The sequence below is a fragment of the Heptranchias perlo genome, chromosome 24 (genome assembly GCF_035084215.1).
Source record: "Heptranchias perlo isolate sHepPer1 chromosome 24, sHepPer1.hap1, whole genome shotgun sequence".
Classification (NCBI taxonomy): Eukaryota; Metazoa; Chordata; class Chondrichthyes; order Hexanchiformes; family Hexanchidae; genus Heptranchias; species Heptranchias perlo.
Genome location: NC_090348.1, coordinates 18200920 through 18219084, shown reverse-complemented (window position 1 = coordinate 18219084; position 18165 = coordinate 18200920). Strand labels below are relative to the sequence as shown.

At 42.7% G+C, this 18165-nt stretch overlaps 1 protein-coding gene across 12 annotated transcripts in view; it reads left to right on the top strand.

Moving 5' to 3' along the window:
- The window catches only part of anks1b (ankyrin repeat and sterile alpha motif domain containing 1B), a 738433-nt gene that overhangs the window by 580024 nt on the left and 140244 nt on the right, over positions 1-18165 (top strand). The window lies entirely within an intron of this gene.

Below are 18165 nucleotides of genomic sequence, written 5' to 3'. Positions count from 1 at the left end.
GCAAAGAAGAATGTGGGTTCAAGCTTGCAACTTTCCAATAAAACCTCAGTTTTAACCACATGTCAGGAAAATATTACAGGTGAATCCAGGTACTTTCCAACAAGGAGAGAGGGAGAAATGCTCTTCTGGACTTCTTACTGCTTCAGAGCAGTATTACTAGAGACTTGAGAACAAGTTGGAAAATTGCCCAGGTATGTCCTGTCCACAAAAAGCAGGACAAATCCAATCCAGCCAATTACCGCCCCATCAGTCTACTCTCAATCATCAGCAAAGTGATGGAAGGTGTCGTCGACAGTGCTATCAAGCGGCACTTACTCAATAACCTGCTCACTGATGCTCAGTTTGTGGGTTCCGCCAGGACCACTCGGCTCCAGACCTCATTACAGCCTTGGTCCAAACATGGACATAAGAGCTGAATTCCAGAGGTGCGGTGAGAGTGACTGCCCTTGACATTAAGGCAGCATTTGACCGAATGTGGCACCTAGGAGCCCAAGTAAAATTGAAGTCAATGGGAATCAGGGGGAAAACTCTCCGGTGGCTGGAGTCATGCCCAGCATAAAGGAAGATGGTAGTGGTTGTTGGAGGCCAATCATCTCAGCCCCAGGGCATTGCTGCAGGAATTCCTCAGGGCAGTGTCCTAGGCCCAACCATCTTCAGCTGCTTCATCAATGACCTTCCCTCCATCATAAGGTCAGAAATGGGGACATTCGCTGATGATTGCACAGTGTTCAGTTCCATTCGCAACCCCTCAAATAATGAAGCAGTCTGAGCCCACATGCAGCAAGACCTCGACAACATCCAGGCTTGGGCTGATAATTGGCAAATAACATTCGCGCCAGACAAGTGCCAGGCAATGACCATCTCCAACAAGAGAGAGTCTAACCACCTCCCCTTGACATTCAACGGCATTACCATCGCCGAATCCCCCACCATCAACATCCTGGGGGTCACTATTGACCAGAAACTTAACTAGACCAGCCATATAAATACTGTGGCTACAAGAGCAGATCAGAGGCTGGGTATTCTGCGGCGAGTGACTCACCTCCTGACTCCCCAAAGCCTTTCCACCATTTACAAGGCACAAGTCAGGAGTGTGATGGAATACTCTCCACTTGCCTGGATGAGTGCAGCTCCAACAACACTCAAGAAGCTTGACACCATCCAGGACAAAGCAGCCCGCTTGATTGGTACCCCATCCACCACCGGTGCACAGTGGCTGCAGTGTGTACCATCCACAGGATGCACTGCAGCAACTCGCCAAGGCTTCTTCGACAGCACCTCCCAAACCCGCAACCTCTACCACCTAGAAGGACAAGAGCAGCAGGTACATGGGAACAACACCACCTGCACGTTCCCCTCCAAGTCACACACCATCCCGACTTGGAAATATATCGCCGTTCCTTCATCGTCACTGGGTCAAAATCCTGGAACTCCCTTCCTAACAGCACTGTGGGAGAACCTTCACCACACGGACTGCAGCGGTTCAAGGCGGCTCACCACCACCTTCTCGAGGGCAATTAGGGATGGGCAATAAATGCCAGCCTCGCCGGCGACGCCCACATCCCATGAACGAATGTAAAAAAAAAAGTCATCTGCCCAGGCATCTTGATTGGTGAATGATACATGGCAGAAGGAGACCTGAAAAAAAATTGAGGATGAAATACAAAGTAACTTGCTTAAAAAGAAGGAATAAGGCTGCATCAATACAGGAGGCCATCAAGTTATATCTGGAGGAGAAAAATACGGACTTAAAGGAATTAACATAACCTCTTGAGTTCATCAAATACTTATATCAACCATGCACTATATCCCAAATGGTTATGAAGTCCACATAAATACTAATGTTAATGAGCTCAGTGCCAATAGGACATGATGAGGAATTTACTTTATTTAATAGTCAAAAAATTCTGCATTTACTGCCAGAAGTTTTGTTGGGACCATGGGAATGGCATTTTGAGCCAGCATGTGTGCAGACTTTGAAAGACTTATTTTAACAGAGTTATCTTAAGTATAAACTGGAAGAGATAACTGTGAAATAAAAATTCACTATTGACTCCTGATCCTCAAGATGTTCTTTAGACTGATCTGTTTACAATAAATGTAAATTCACATTATCTCTGACCAGACTTAATCTTGGAAATCTGTGCGCACATCATACAAATCAACTGGGGAGGAGTGGTGGGGTGCGAGGCAGCCTTAGCATTTACCTGGAGGAGTCTCACTCATTTGATTGAGAAACTGAAAATGATTTATGGAGCTGGCCATATGTACAGGATGTAAGCTGAACAGCAAATAGAATGGGATCTGTTTAGGTTACAGTGAAGCAATTAACATGCTACTATTGTGTGTATAATTTTGTGTATGGACTCCAAAAGTGTATACTTGAGTGAAAATTACTCATTACATAAAGCTTTTAGCAATAGTTCTTGCCATAACTGGCACTAGATCAGCTTGTTAAACACCATACAGTGCCTAATTTTATGCCTCATACAAGCAGGCCTTTTAGAGCTGTACACTTCAACAATAATGTTACTCCAGAAATTAACCCAATGGCAGAAATAAGTCAGTGAAATGTTTCTACTACGAAATATTCACAATCATTCACAGTCCCAGAACCATAGAGGGTTACAGCACAGGAAGAGATCATATGGCCCTACTTCTCTGTGCTAACACTTTGCTAGAGCAAATCAAAATTAATCCCACTGCTCTGCTATCTCCCCATAACCTTGTATCTTCTTCCGTTTCAAATATTTATCCAATTTTCTCTTGAAAGATGTACTCCTACCTCTCTTGGCCCACAAGGAAAGTAAAAAAAAACACTAACCTGTTTGGGCCTCTTCTCATCCCGGCTCCTCCTCCCGCTGTCTTCACCTGGGGGAAAAGCCACAGTGGCTTCTCTCGTTAGGCCACCAGTTAAAAAAATTGCAATCAGGTCCCGATGATGTCGTCATGACCCGACTTTGATCACGCTGCCTTTGGGCGGATGGAAAAGAAGGAAAAGCTTTGGTTAGTTTCCATTTAAGAGTTCGGAGCCAAATGGGAGCTATGCATCACATAGTCCTCACTTGCCCTGCTGCGTGTAAGGCATCGTCTGGTATTGCACTTCGGTTCTGTGTTGGTAGTAGTTCATTCTGGCATTACACAACAGGGAATACATATCTCTTAATTTGATTATTGCTTTGTTGGGTCATGTAATATTGTGTATAATTCTTTTGCATGGTCTTTCCAAAAGTTTGTCCAAAAATTTCAACCAAATTTTACCTTTATGCAATCCGCCATATTGGCTTCAGGTTTCTGAACACGTTTTATTTTCACATTAAGTTCATTGGTCAAGAGTTGATTTGCATTGTGTCACATCTGTGGAAAACCTCCTTCTGCCAGATTGTTGTTGGCTTTGGTCGATGCCATGGCCAAGATTCAAGAATTGAACATCTTGGCATAGTTTCTTTCCAGTGCCACATTCATCACTTGCATCATCTCCAACATAATACAATTGTCTGATGTGTACAGCCTGCTCTAGACTATGTGGCAGGACTCATTGCGAATGGTCAAAATGCTGGAAGGTGATTGTGGAAGAAAGCATTGCTTGAAACATTAGTGAGGCCTTGAAGTCTTCCTCCTCGATAAAATGCAAGGGGACAGATTTTCATCTTTGCTGCAATGGTGGTGGATGTTTGGCAGGCTGGACTTGCACCTGCTCCCTGCCTGTGCACCTGACCCCAGGGTCAGGGTAATTTAAATATTTAGGGAGGGCACTGGGGCCAATTACTGCAGAGCTGGGGGAGGAAAATTGCTGTGGAGCTTTGCCACAGTGTAGTGTGACCAATGATGCTGACTGAAGATCATTACAATAATTCTTTGTCCTTGGATTTTATATTTGCTGCCATAACTAATGTGATCAATCTCTCTGATCAATTGCCTTAGTAAAAGTAGCCATTTACAATTGAACTCCCCGCCCGCCTCCCCTCCTTCCATCGCCCATAGCAACGTTGGACACCAGCAATGCTCCCCACTCGATCATCTTCCCCTGTACACCCAGGTTATGCTAAGTAACTAAGGAGGGTAATCAATAGAACGAAGATCAGGCGGGTTCTATAAAAGGCAGATGATCCATTCCGCCAGTGTACTGCCCAGACGGTGAAGATGAAAATGACCCCCATTATAACTGGTGCGTCAATATTGGTTCAGTCTTCCTGTGTTTTTTCTAAAAAAAATTCTTGCCTCCACTCTGCTGAGTAAGGTGATGTCATCTGGGGTGCACTTCAATCAGTTCCAATAACCAGCTTGTCCTTGTTACCCAAGTGACTATTCTTGTATGAGCCAGGACAGTAAAGGGTAAATTCAGGGCTACAATGCTCCCAGCTTTGAGCTTGGCTCGAAGGGAATGCGGGTTGGGCTGAAGTGTCGTAGTGCTATCCAGCTGTGCTTCCTGTTTTAGCTGCAGCACAGTAGGGAGCTCCTCAGTGGAAGTCAGGGAGTTGTGGGAAAATTTGATCTGTCCTCGTCTAACCTCCGAATGTTCACACTCTCCAGCAGGGGTACTAAGTAGGCATCTGGATCAGAACCCTTATATAGATGATCGGCTATTTTTTTTCGTATGATCACCTCCGGCCTGTCTTCGAGTCCTGATCTGGACTCGATGTCCGAGAGCGGCCAAAGAATGATTATCCTGCAATTCTTTCCCCCTTCTCTGCCAGTGAGGCGCTTTCCCACCTGTGGAGCAGCTGAGATAGTTGACAGAGCAGAACGATGGAGTGAACCTATGTCTCCACTCCATGACATCACTGTCAGTGCACCAACAAGTCACACCACCATAATGCTGATTAGGTACATCATATAGCATGACACGCCTCCTCGACCACTTTTTTAAAAATCTGTTTTACTAAATCCCACTCTTATTTAAATCAATTATAATTTTTTCATGCATAAAATGAGCTATGAGTGAGTGTTTCCACAATTACCCTGTTTTTTCACATACAAGAAAGACACCAGTAAATGGACTAATATATTTGCACGTAAGTTTTTTTTACCGGTTTGCATATCAGTGTAGAAACATAGATGGTTAGGTGTCAGTAAAAATTGGATGGCTGTAGGTTAGTGATTGTGTGGGTGTCTGCGTGGGATGAATGTGAGACTGTGGGTTACTGAATAAACAAGTGACTGTGTGAGTAAGATACTGACTGCCTGACTGGATGGCGATTGTATATGTGGGAGGTTTATATTCAGCTGAATCCTCTCTTGGATTAACCATTACTGAAATCACAAACTTCTGAACTGGGGCTTAGCTCTTTATTTGCAGATGAGGCATTATGGGTGTTACTTGTCTCCAGTGTAGCCGCATACACATGCGTGATGTGTACAGACAGACAGACAAACCATTATAAGGTGCCATTTCATTGTGCTGATACTGCCGACTCCTGCCTCTTGGGTTCCACTCAACGGCATGTGAAATTGGGCAGGTTCTACAATGGGCAGGCGATCCACTCCACCAGTTTACCGTTCAGACAGTGAAGGTGAAAATTACTCCTCGTACCTTCTCCACTAACAAGACCGCTTACTTCCATTCTGCAGCATTGCCCACTTCTGCCCTAACTCTTCTGCTGAAACCCTCATACATGCCTTGGCCACCTCCAGACTCAGCTATGCTAATGCTTTTCTTGCTGGCCTTCCATCTTCCACACTCCACAAACTTCAACATATGCAAAAATCTGCCGTATGTAACCTGTCCTGCACTAAGTCCAACTTGCTCATTACCCCTGTTCTTGCTGATCTACATTGATTTCCTGTCCCGCAATGCATTAGATTTTAAATAATTATGCTCATTTTTAAATCCCTCCATGGCCTTGCCCCACCCTATATTTGCAAACTGCTCCAGTCGTTCATCTGACTGGCCTTTTTTGTATCCAACCTCCCTTTGTCCCTTCATCAATGGAAGAGCCTTCAGTCACCTAGATCCCATGCTCACTAAAGCTGCCTGCCTCTTCATCCCCTTTCTTTCTTATAAAAACCTTCTCAAAATCCATCTCTTGGAGCAAGCCTTTGACCACCCTCCTAACCTCTCCCTTCCTGGCTTGGCGCCATTTCCCTTATGCCTATCTGTGGAGCGCCTTTGTATGTACTTTACATTAAAGGGGCTATACGAATGTAAGTTATTGTTGTAGAGGAGAAAAATAAGACACTGATGACTGTGAAGAATTGTTGGTTGTGCTTAAAAAAACAAACACTTCAACCACAAAATACTCTGATGCTTGTCACTGTGTGCACCAATCTATTGAATTTCAGCAGGAAATGCCATGGAGAATTTTCTGTCAGGCTTCCTGTTTCTAGTTTTGCCAGAGACAGTGATTATCTTTAATACATTAAAAAAAAACTCTACTATAGCCACTTGGAAAAAGAATTTAATTATTGTGACAATATGGAAGACTGCAGTACAAGACTGCAGGATCAGATGTGAGGCACAAGCATAATTTGTAGTACTAGACACAATAGGCTGTAAATTGCTCTGAGCAGTGAACCAACAGTGGTTGCCGCTCATTAGATTTAAATTCACCCAGTACGTTACTGCGTTCTTTTTGGTGGCAACTTCCTTGAAATGCAAGTTCAAAAAACAGCAGTGTTCTTTCCTGTGTGAGCGGGCAAGAAATCTCTATGTCCCCTCAACCAACCAGCTTGGAGCAAGCCACATTGTGAGAACCAGGGAGTGAAAGTCATTGACAAACATGCAGACTAAAAACCAGGAAGTGCCCGATAAGGTTAGTAAATGTACTATAAAATGAGGTAGAGAAATCGAAATAAAGAGAGGGTAGGATTAAAAGACTGAGATAAAAGAGACAGAAAGAAAAAGTTAAAAAAACTAAACATTTTTTGATTTAAAACATTTTTATAAATGTGCAAAAACTATTAAAATCAGGAATAATGAGACTCCACATTTTTAAAAGTTAATTTTCAGTGCCAGGGAGGTTGTTTGGCAGTCATGAATACTTACCATGCCGTTAAAAGTTAGTTTAGATCTAAAAAAAAACTCAATGTACCTTTTTTTGTGGCGAGGTTAGTTTCCAGCTGGGCGGGAGAGCAAGTTGGCGCTGGTACTTTGATTGCAGCCGACGAGGTCACTTTAGTGCAAAGCTTTCAGATCACCAGTGAATCAGGAAGAGCAAGATCCGGATTTTCGCGTTTGACTGTGCATGTGCGGTCACCGGCACTTGCTCATTATTTTGACCATTAATAGTGGTGAGCGCTGTTACGCTCACCATTATTTTCTGTGCAATTTCCGGCCTATGAGATTACAACAACAACAATAGCTTTGGTCTTCCCAATATTTAGTTGGAGGAAATTTTTGCTCATCCAGTAGTGGATGTCGGACAAGCAGTGTGACAAATCAGAGACAGTGGGTGGGGGTCGAGGGAGGTGGTGGTGATATCGAACATAAGAACATAAGAAATAGGAGCAGGAGTAGGCCAATCGGCCCCTCGAGCCTGCTCCGTCATTCAATAAGATCATGGCTGATCTGATCCTAACCTCAAATCTAAATTCATGTCCAATTTCCTGCCCTCTCCCCGTAACCCCTAATTCCCTTTACTTCTAGGAAACTGTCTATTTCTATTTTAAATTTATTTAATGATGTAGCTTCCACAGCTTCCTGGGGCAGCAAATTCCACAGACCTACCACCCTCTGAGTGAAGAAGTTTCTCCTCATCTGAGTTTTGAAAGAGCATCCCCTTATTCTAAGATTATGCCCCCTAGTTCTAGTTTCACCCATCCTTGGGAACATCCTTACCGCATCCACCCGATCAAGCCCCTTCACAATCTTATATGTTTCAATAAGATCGCCTCTCATTCTTCTGAACTCCAATGAGTAGAGTCCCAATCTACTCAACCTCTCCTCATATGTCCACCCCCTCATCCGTGGGATTAACCGAGTGAACCTTCTTTGTACTGCCTCGATAGCAAGTATGTCTTTTCTTAAGTATGGAGACCAAAACTGTATGCAGTATTCCAGGTGGGGTCTCACCAATACCTTATATAACTGCAGCAATACCTCCCTGTTTTTATATTCTATCCCCCCAGCAATAAAAGCCAACATTCGGTTGGCCTTCTTGATCACCTGCTGCACCTGCGTACTAACTTTTTGATTTTCTTGCACTAGGACCCCCAGATCCCTTTGTACTGCAGTACTTTCCAGTTTCTCGCCATTAAGATAATAACTTGCTCTCTGATTTTTCCTGCCAAAGTGCATAATCTCACATTTTCCAATATTGTATTGCATCTGCCAAATCTCCGCCCACTCACCCAGCCTGTCTATATCCCCCTGTAGGTTTTTTATGTCCTCCTCACTCTCTACTTTCCTTCCCATCTTTGTATCTTCTGCAAACTTTGATATGTTACACTCGGTCCCCTCCTCCAAATCGTTAATATAGATTGTAAAGAGTTGGGGACCCAGCACCGACCCCTGCGGAACACCACTGGCTACTGGTTGCCAGTCCGAGAATCAACCATTTATCCCAACTCTCTGCTTCTTGTTAGATAACCAATCCTCTACCCATGCCAGAATATTACCCCCAATCCAATGATTCTTTATCTTGAGCAATAATCTTTTATGTGTCACCTTGTCGAATGCCTTCTGGAAGTCTAAATACACTACGTCCACTGGTTCCCTTTTATCCACCCAGTTCGTTATGTCCTCAAAGAACTCAAGCAAATTTGTCAGACATGACTTCCCCTTCGTAAAGCCATGCTGACTTTGTCCTACTAAATTATGTTTATTCAAATGTTCCGCTACTGTCTCCTTAATAATAGACTCCAAAATTTTACCCACCACAGATGTTAGGCTAACTGGTCTATAATTTCCAGCCTACTGCCTACTACCCTTTTTAAATAAGGGTGTTACATTAGCAGTTTTCCAATCTGCCGGGACCTTTGCCGAGTCCAGAGAATTTTGGAAAATTATTACCAAAGCATCCACAATCCCTACTGCCACTTCCCTCAAGACCCTAGGATGTAAGCCATCAGGTCCAGGGGATTTATCCACCTTGAGTCCCATTAATTTATTGAGTACTAATTCCTTAGTGATTTTAGTCGTATTTAGCTCCTCCCCCCCAGAGCCCCCTGTTTGTCCAGTGTTGGGATATTCTTAGTGTCCTCTACCGTAAAGACTGAAACAAAATATTTGTTCAGCATTTTTGCCATCTCCATGTTTCCCACCATTAATTTCCCGATCTCATCCTCTAAGGGACCTACGTTTGCCTTAGCCACCCTTTTTCTTTTTATATAACTATAGAAACTCTTGCTATCTGTTTTTATATTTTTTGCTAATTTATTTTCATAATCTATCTTCCCTTTCTCAATCAATCCTTTAGGTACTTTTTGCTGTCTTTTGAAGAATTCCCAATCTTCTATCCTCCCACTAAGTTTGGCTACCTTATATGTCCTTGTTTTTAGTCAGATACTATCCTTAATTTCTTTACTTAGCCACGGATGGCTGTCATTTCTTTTACACCCTTTTTTCCTCAGTGGAATTATTTTTTTTGAAAGTTGTAAAATAACTTCTTAAATGAACACCACTGTTCATGTACCGTCTTACGCTTTAATCTATTTTCCCAGTCTACTTTAATCAATTCCGCTCTCATACCATCATCGTCTCCTATATTCAAGCTCAGTACGCTTGTTTGAGAACCAGCCTTCTCACCCTCTAATTGGATATGGAATGTAACCATGTTATGGTCACTCATTCCAAGGGGATCCTTAACTAGGACATTATTAATTAATCCTGGCTCATTACACAGGACCAGGTCCAAGGTTGCCTGCTCCCTTGTCGGATCAGTTACATACTGCTCAAGAAATCCATCCCTAATACACTCAATAAACTCTTCCTCAAGGCTGCCCTGCCCAATTTGATTTGTCCAGTTAATATGATAATTAAAATCCCCCATAATTATGGCTGTTCCCTTATTACATGCCCCGACTATCTCCTGATTAATACTTCTTCCAGCAGAGTTGCAACTATTAGGAGGCCTATATACTACGCCCACTAATGTTTTTTTTCCCTTATTATTCCTTATCTCCACCCAAACTGTTTCATTATCTTGATGCTTTGTCCCAATATAATTTCTCTGTATTACAGTGATTCCTTCCTTTATTAACATAGCCACCCCACCTCCCCTTCCTTCCTGCCTGTCCTTCCTGATTGTTAAATACCCTGGCATATTTAATTCCCAGTCGTTGTCACCCTGCAGCCATGTTTCTGTAATGGCCACAAGATCATACCCATATGTAGTTATTTGTGCCGTTAACTCGTCCATTTTGTTACGAATGCTACGTGCATTCAGATAAAGAACTTTCAAATATGTTTTGTGACACTTAGTTCCTGCTTTTTCCTTTTTTAACACTTTACCTTTTACTCCATACCTTCTGTCCCTTCCTGACACGCTTTCCTCTGTCTCCCTGCTCAGGTTCCCAACCCCCTGCCACAGCTTTGATGCTGGGTTAGTCGCCTTACGCCTTCTAGTTTTTATTTTATCTGTCGTGCCTAAAGTACACTTTCTTTCCGCTGCTCTACGCTTTTCCCTTTCATTTGTTCTTGAACAACTGTTTGTACTATTTGTATTGTAGATTTCCCCTGGGTCTTGCCCTCTCTTGCTGCTCTCAACTTTATTCTCTTCTGACTCCCCGCTCAGGTTCTCATCCCCCTGCCACTCTAGTTTAAACCTTCCCCAACAGCACTAGCAAACACCCCCGCGAGGACATTGGTCCCGGTCCTGCTCGGGTGTAACCCGTCCCGCTTGTACAGGTCCCACCTTCCCCAGAACCGGTCCCAATGTCCCAGGAATCTAAATCCCTCCCTCCTACACCATCCCTGCAGCCATGCATTCATCTGGTCTATTCTCCTGTTCCTATACTCACTAGCACGTGGCACCGGTAGTAATCCTGAGATCACTACCTTTGAAGTCCTGCTTTTTAATTTATCTCCTAACTCCTTAAATTCACCTTGCAGGACCTCATCCCTTTTTTTAAACCTATGTCATTGGTACCAATATGGACCACGACTACTGGCTGTTCACCCTCCCCCTCCAGAATGCCCTGCAGCCGCTCCGTGACATCCTTGACCCTAGCACCAGGGAGGCAACATACCATCCTGGAGTCACATTTGCGGCCGCAGAAACGCCTATCTGTTCCCCTTACAATTGAATCCCCTATCACTCTAGCCCTGCCACTCTTCTTCCTCCCCTCCTGTGAAGCAGAGCCACCCGTGGTGCCCGGAACCTGGCTCTTGCTGCTTTCCCCTGATAAGCCATCTCCCCCAACAGTATCTAAAGCAGAATATCTGTTTGAGAGGGAGATGGCCCCAGGGGACTCCTGCTTTACCTGCCTCGTCCTTTTACTCTGCCTGGCGGTCACCCATTTCCTTTCTGCCTGCGTAATCTTTACCTGCGGTGTGACCACCTCACTGAATGTGCTATCCACGATAGTCTCAGCATCGTGGATGCTCCACAGTGAATCCACCCGCAGCTCCAGCTCCGAAAGACGGTTAGCCAGTAGCTGCAGCTGGACACACTTCCTGCACACATGGTCGCCAGGGACACTGGTAGTGTCAATGACTTCCCACATAGTGCAGGAGGAGCATATCACGGGTGCGAGCTGTGCTGCCATGACTTGCCTTAGACTCTCAGATTCTCCTCCCGCTCCAGGTCTCTCCTTTTATTCTGTGCTCACCTCTCGGACTCTCCTGCCTCACCTGTGATGTCGCACAGTAGTTGTCTCTTGTTGCAGGTCTGCTGCTGCTTTTATTCCCCAATCTCAGTCTTCTACTCTCAGGACCACTGCCGCTCTGGGGAAAAAGTTAGGAAAAGCAAGGCAAAGCAGCACCTCCTTCCCCCACTTCACCGAACTCCCACACTTACCAAACTCTCAGCAGTTCACACTGTGTTGTCCGCACACCTGGAGCTGGGTGTCGTTAGCGTACACGTGGAACCTGATGTTGTGTTTTCAGATGATATTGTCGAGGGGCAGCGTGTAGATGAGAAATAGGAGGGGGGCCAAGGATAGATCCTTGAGGAACTCCAGAGGTAATGGAGCAGGAAGAGAAGCCAGTGCAGATGATTCTCTGGCTACGACTGGATTGATAAGAATGGAACTAGGTGAGCGCAGTGCCACCCAACTGGATGACGGGGGAGAGGCGTTGGAGGAGGATGGTGTGGTCATCTGTATCAAAGGCTGCAGACAGGTCGAGAAGGATGAGGAGGGATAGTTCACCACGGTCACAGTCACATAGGATATGATTTGTGACTTTGAAAAGGGCGTTTCAGTACTGTGGCAGGGCGGAAACCTGTTTGGAGGGATTCAAACACGGAGTTGCAGGGAAGATGGGCATGGATTTAGGAGGGGACAACACATTCAAGGACTTTGGAGAGGAAAAGGAGGTTGGAGATGGGGCATTAGTTTGCAAAGATAGAGGGGTCAAGGGTGGGTTTTTTGAGGAGGGGGATGATGATGACAGATTTGAAGGGGAGGGGGACAGTACTTGAGGAGAGGGAGCCATTAACAATATCAGCTAACATGGGGGCCAGGAAGGTAAGTTGGGTGGTCAGCAGTTTGGTGGGAATAGGGTCGAGGGAGCAGGAGGTGCTCATTTCTCTCTGCAGTAGTCAGGATATCTTGTAAATTTTGTAGCATATGCAAGCTTTGAAAATTCTCAAGGCTTTTTTTTAATAGAGTTGGTTCAATTTGAATTCTCATTGTCTCTGGAGTCATTCTTTCCCTGAAAAAAATCTGATGGGATTTGTGCTTTATAAATGATGCTTAGTAGCAACATAAATAAAATGCCTATAATATGTTAAATATTTTGCATATAGTGTACACTTGGTGTAAGTATAACACTTACTTTCTGTCACACTTTGCCCATCACTTTCTTCTGACAATCACAGCATTCCAACCATGGAGAATATGTCCTTGTAGCACTGTCCTTCCTATGTCTTGATGATATGTGGTTGAGTACTTTCATTGCAATACTTTGATGATCTTTTTCTTGTCGTACAATCTGAAGAGAGGATTCCACACAAGTTGGGAAACAGTCAGCCCCCAATATTTGACATTAAAAACACAACTAGGGCATTGTACAAAGTGACCAATGGTTCAATGGTCGAATGCTGTAACTCTCTCTTCTGATTCAAGACTTTCAAACACATCTGTTAGTTTCAACACTCTGTGGTATTCACTGATATTTGGCATTATGGAATAAATTTTGCTTAGACAATTGCTCTTGTCATCTGTATTTGTTTACAGCAGTTATATTTCTTCAAAATATAAATAAGACTGCATTTTCATTCATTTGTAAGACTAGCTGCAAGTGTCCCATTGTTCTACAATTACTATGGTAAGATCTAACAAAATTAACTGTTTGCGCTTTAACAATATAAGTGTCATGTCTGTGATGTGCAGATCATAGGTTTCTTTTCATCATTTAACCCTTTGAGGTCTATGGCAGCTGTACTGCTCCAGAAGTTTAACAAGATGGCACATTCTTATTTAGAGAAGGCACTAAATAAGGACTGTTCAGTGATTTTACATTTCTTTTACTGTAATTTATAAATGCAATTTGAGTGTCATATTATATTGAAGCACCAGGGCATGGTGCCATGGAGTTCTCAAACAATAAGTTCAATCCCATACGTTAGTTCATGATCTCAGTTGTGCTGCTCTGGGAAGTAAAAGCCAGTTGTGCCTCCATAGGAGGAAGAAGAATTAAATAGGGAATCATCACTAAACCACCCTCAAGTGTTGCCTTGTAGCTGGTACAGAACATTGTTACGATGACAGCAGCAATGACAACTTGCATTGGGCGGGGAAGCAGCTTGTGTGCCTTTTCACATGCAACAGCTACATGGTCTAGTAAAACTAGAAAAGGGAGAATAACAATGGTAAAATTAGTAAATAAAGTGCTTAACTCCCCCTCCCAAAAATTGCAGTCCTTTCAATCTGTGAAAAAAAGTCTTTTCTCCAGTGTTATAGGAAACCCCTCTGCTCTACCGAAAATGTGTTTGCCTCAGTGTCCTGGGTTTGAATTTTATCTGACAGGTTGTCTTTCCAACAGTTTTAGTGGTTTTTAATCAAAATGAATCTGAGCAGTCCCAGTGAACATTGACTCTCGCAACAAAACCATTCTCGGGTTTAGCACTAATTAGTATTAATATGGTAATCTGAAAGATGGAGAGTGTCAGTAAAATATAAGCAATGATAAACTGAACTGTGCCATCAATAAAGAACGGTGCTCCGTTGACATGGAGGTTAAACTGGGATAATGTAGAAGAAGCTTTTGATCCTTCTTGAGTAAAGACAAAAGCAATATACTGCGGGTGCTAGAAACCTGAAATAAAAACAGAAAATGTTAGAAATACTCAGCAGGTCAGGCAGCATCTGTGGAGAGAGAAACAGTTAACGTTTCAGGTCGATGATCTTTCATCAGATGCTGCCTGACCTGAGTATTTCCAGCATTTTCTGTTTTTATTTCTTGAGTAAAGACTATTTGATACTAGAATGATAGTTCGGTATAAAGTGGTAACATGTTTCATTTTTCAGAACTGTCAGCTTCTCCTTGACATGCATTCATAGTCCAAAGATGATAACATTTAGCACTGGAAGAGTTGAATGTACAAATTCTGCAAACTGTCACATAAATGGTGCATTAAACTTAATCAGTATTCTTACAAGCAGGAAACTTAGTGTGGATTTTGCTTTTGTGCAGCCTTTTCACTAATGGAAATACCTAGTTGGTTATATTGTCATTTTATCTTTATTTTGAATAATTTGATCTGTACCATTATTGTACAGAATCTTATGATCTAGGAGGCAATATATTGTGAATTCTGCAGATGTGAACTGGTGCCATCATAGGTAGCGTGGCATGCACTGAGACCCACAAATGCAGGTGCCACTTGAAGTAGCTGTATTAGGTATGGATCTTTTAATTTGTTTTTATTCTGGAAATGGGGCATGCTCCTTGAGCTGGCTATTTTATTGATTTGATTGGTTTGCCTTTGGGGTGGGGATTTAAAAGGATTCTGGTTGAGTCATCCATTTGCATTAGGAGGTGCTCAATTACCGTCCTGAATGATAATAGCTTGAAATTACATAGCATTTCTCATATGTAGGAAAGGGATACAGTGGACACTGGAAATGGGGAAAGGAAAAGGTATGGAGAGGCTGGGACATGGAAGCCATGGCATGGTTGAAGAGGAGATGTTTTAAAGCAGGGAAGGAGGAAGCAAAACAGAGGGGATTGAATAGAGACAGGAACTTAGTGGCAGAATGAACAGCCAATGGTGGAGCAGAAAGAGTAAGAAAATAGTAGGAATCCAGTGTCACAGGAACGGAGGGTTCATGCAGGGACATAAGGCAGGAGAAGATCACTCTGGTAGGGTGGGGCAAGGCCACGGAGAGATTTGAAACAAGGAAGAGAACTTTGAACTCAACGCACTGGGGCATGGGGAGCCGTTGGATCTTGAAGAGAAGTCAAGCAAAGGTTTTTGCAGCAGTAGGGGAGAGGTAAGAGTGGAGGCTGGCAATATTGCAGGGTTGGAAGACGGTGGTTTTAGTAATCTCGTGGACGTGAAGGACAAAGCTGAGCTGGGGTTTGGATAGAGCTTCAAGATTATGCACTTTCTTATTCAATTTGATATGACATCCAGGGAGTTTGATGGAATCAAGGCCAGAGGCATAGAGGTGGTATTGGATGCCAAACAGGATGGCCTCAGCCTTGCCAACATTCAGCTGAAGAAGATTTTGGCTCATTGAGGTCTTGATAACAGACAAGCAATTTGAGACTGGTAATAGCGACTTTTCGGTCAATGAAGGAGGCAGTGAAGTACAGTTAGTTGTCATAGGCATACATGTGGAAGCTAGCCCAAAGTTTTTGGTTAATGTCATTAAGGGGTAGCATGTAGATGGTGAAGAGGAGGGGTCCAAGGGTGCACGCTGGTGTATACATGAGGTGACAAGGCGAGCAGAGAAGGAGAAGCAATTGGCAGCAATCTAATACCTGTGTTAAGTCATGTAAGAGCAGAGCCAGGAGTGAGCAATACTGTGAAGAAGGACTGTAGAGGAAAGATGTTGGGGGGGGACGGAGTAGTCAGTGGTGTCAAAGGTAGCAGAGAGGTCAAGGAGAATTTCTAGGCAAAAAAGAAAAAACATACACGTGTATATACTTTTTATTTCTGACTTAGAAATTGATGCCAATACCTGGGTGTTTTTAGGGCTGTGCATGTGTGACTGGGGAGAGAGATCCTTTTCACTAACATTCTTGATCAGTTGATAACATAATTCTGTATGAAAATATTTGATTTCTGTAATATAATCCTTTTTGTTGAGGTCTTATACTAACAGGAATGTCCTGTCACAGTGCTCAAATCATGATCACTTTCCCTCTGTATGGCCCTTCTCCCTCTATCCTGTTGCCGGTTCTTCTGCAGTTTTCCCTTTATGCACAGTTCACAATGTAAAATGTAAAAGCAATGAATACTTTGTGCAGAAAAAATGTAGGTATGGCATTATAACTTCTTTGCCTCATTCCCCTCCCTCTCTTTCATTGTGTTTTCATTTGCTTTTCTTCTGTATGTCCCTGCTTTCAATATCTTCCCATTCCCCTTCACTCTGACAGAACCTTAACAATCACTGTGGAAGCTCAGCTACATCAAGGTCAGAATAGAACTGCATTAATGCAAAATCCCATAAATTGGTGGGGTTTGCCCTTTTCCTGTTTCCTTAGATCTGAATCGCGATTCCCATTTATTATTGGTTTTCTGTAGATGTAGGAACATGGTCGTAGTTAGATGAAATGGTACATATAAATAAAAATGAATTTCAAATTTCACAAAATTCTGAGTTCAGGAATAGTCAAGTTTTTATACAAATATATAAAAGTGTGTTTAAAACTTAGTGTTTTGTACCTCCTCTAGCTTGTGTCCTCATTTGTGTACACATAAGCATCAATCCCATCACACAAAATACAGTCAATTCTTCTTCTTGGAAAACATGTTTTATTTTCATTTTCTTGGTTCATTTACGTTATCTTTAAACATGTAACTTCCCATTAAAAAAAGACCAAATTAAAATCATCGTTGACTGTTCTATAAAACTTTCTGTATGATGTCCGACATTGGGCTCCAGCCTCAAACTGACGGTACAGTATCCATATGATGCGATGTCACAAACTACGTAGGCAGTGGTTTTGGACTATTCAAATCCTAGTAAGTCCCATTGAAAATGCCTGGAAACTAAGTAAAAAATGCTAACTGAAATAAATGACACTCTATTATATCGATAGAAGATGCAAGGAAGAGTGTTAACACAAAATAACCCACTCATGTTGTTGCCACCATAACTCACTCACTAATGCAGCTTGGTATGTTATTTGGCATAAACTACCACTCCACGATGTCTACCCTGATTGTCATTTACTTCCACTGATTCACCACACATATAATATCAATGGCAAATTTAAAGAGGCATCCTTAAAGGCACCATTTGCTTAGCAACAGGTAATGCCTGTTAGAGCACTATCAGCTCGTGACAGACCTTGCTCGCTATGGTCTGGCACTAGTCCAGCTAGTTAAATTTAATGGCCATATGTTCTCACTGTAAAGGTTACACATTGTTTAGTAATCCCTGTTGGAAATTACAAGAGCTATAATTACAATGGTTTTTCTCCCAATTCTTGGAGTGTTCTCTCCAACCATTATGAAAACCGAAAGAAAATGTATAGCGTTAATTATTTTTTTCAATGCTTCCTTTTGAATGAACCAATTTCGCAAGCACACCTCTGAGGCTTCAAATCTTTTGTGAATTGTAAAATGTTGTATAATAGTCCTACCAAAAGGAATTATGCTTCAGTACTGCTTGAACTAGGTTCAAGGATTTTTTTTGCCTCCTCTGATTTATTCTTTGTTATTTGCTTTGATAGTTAATCGCAAGCATTGCAGTTCAGACATTCGTGGTGAACATGCCAGTTAGTGCCGTTTGCTGCCTCTATATTTCAATATTGCAGCAACATTTACATATTTGTGAGGATTAAGTTTTATTTTAATTGAGAAATTGATGGATAATCATTTGCATTATAATTTGACATTTAATCAGCATAGAATGAACCAGTTGTTTCAATTACAAAATCCCCACGGC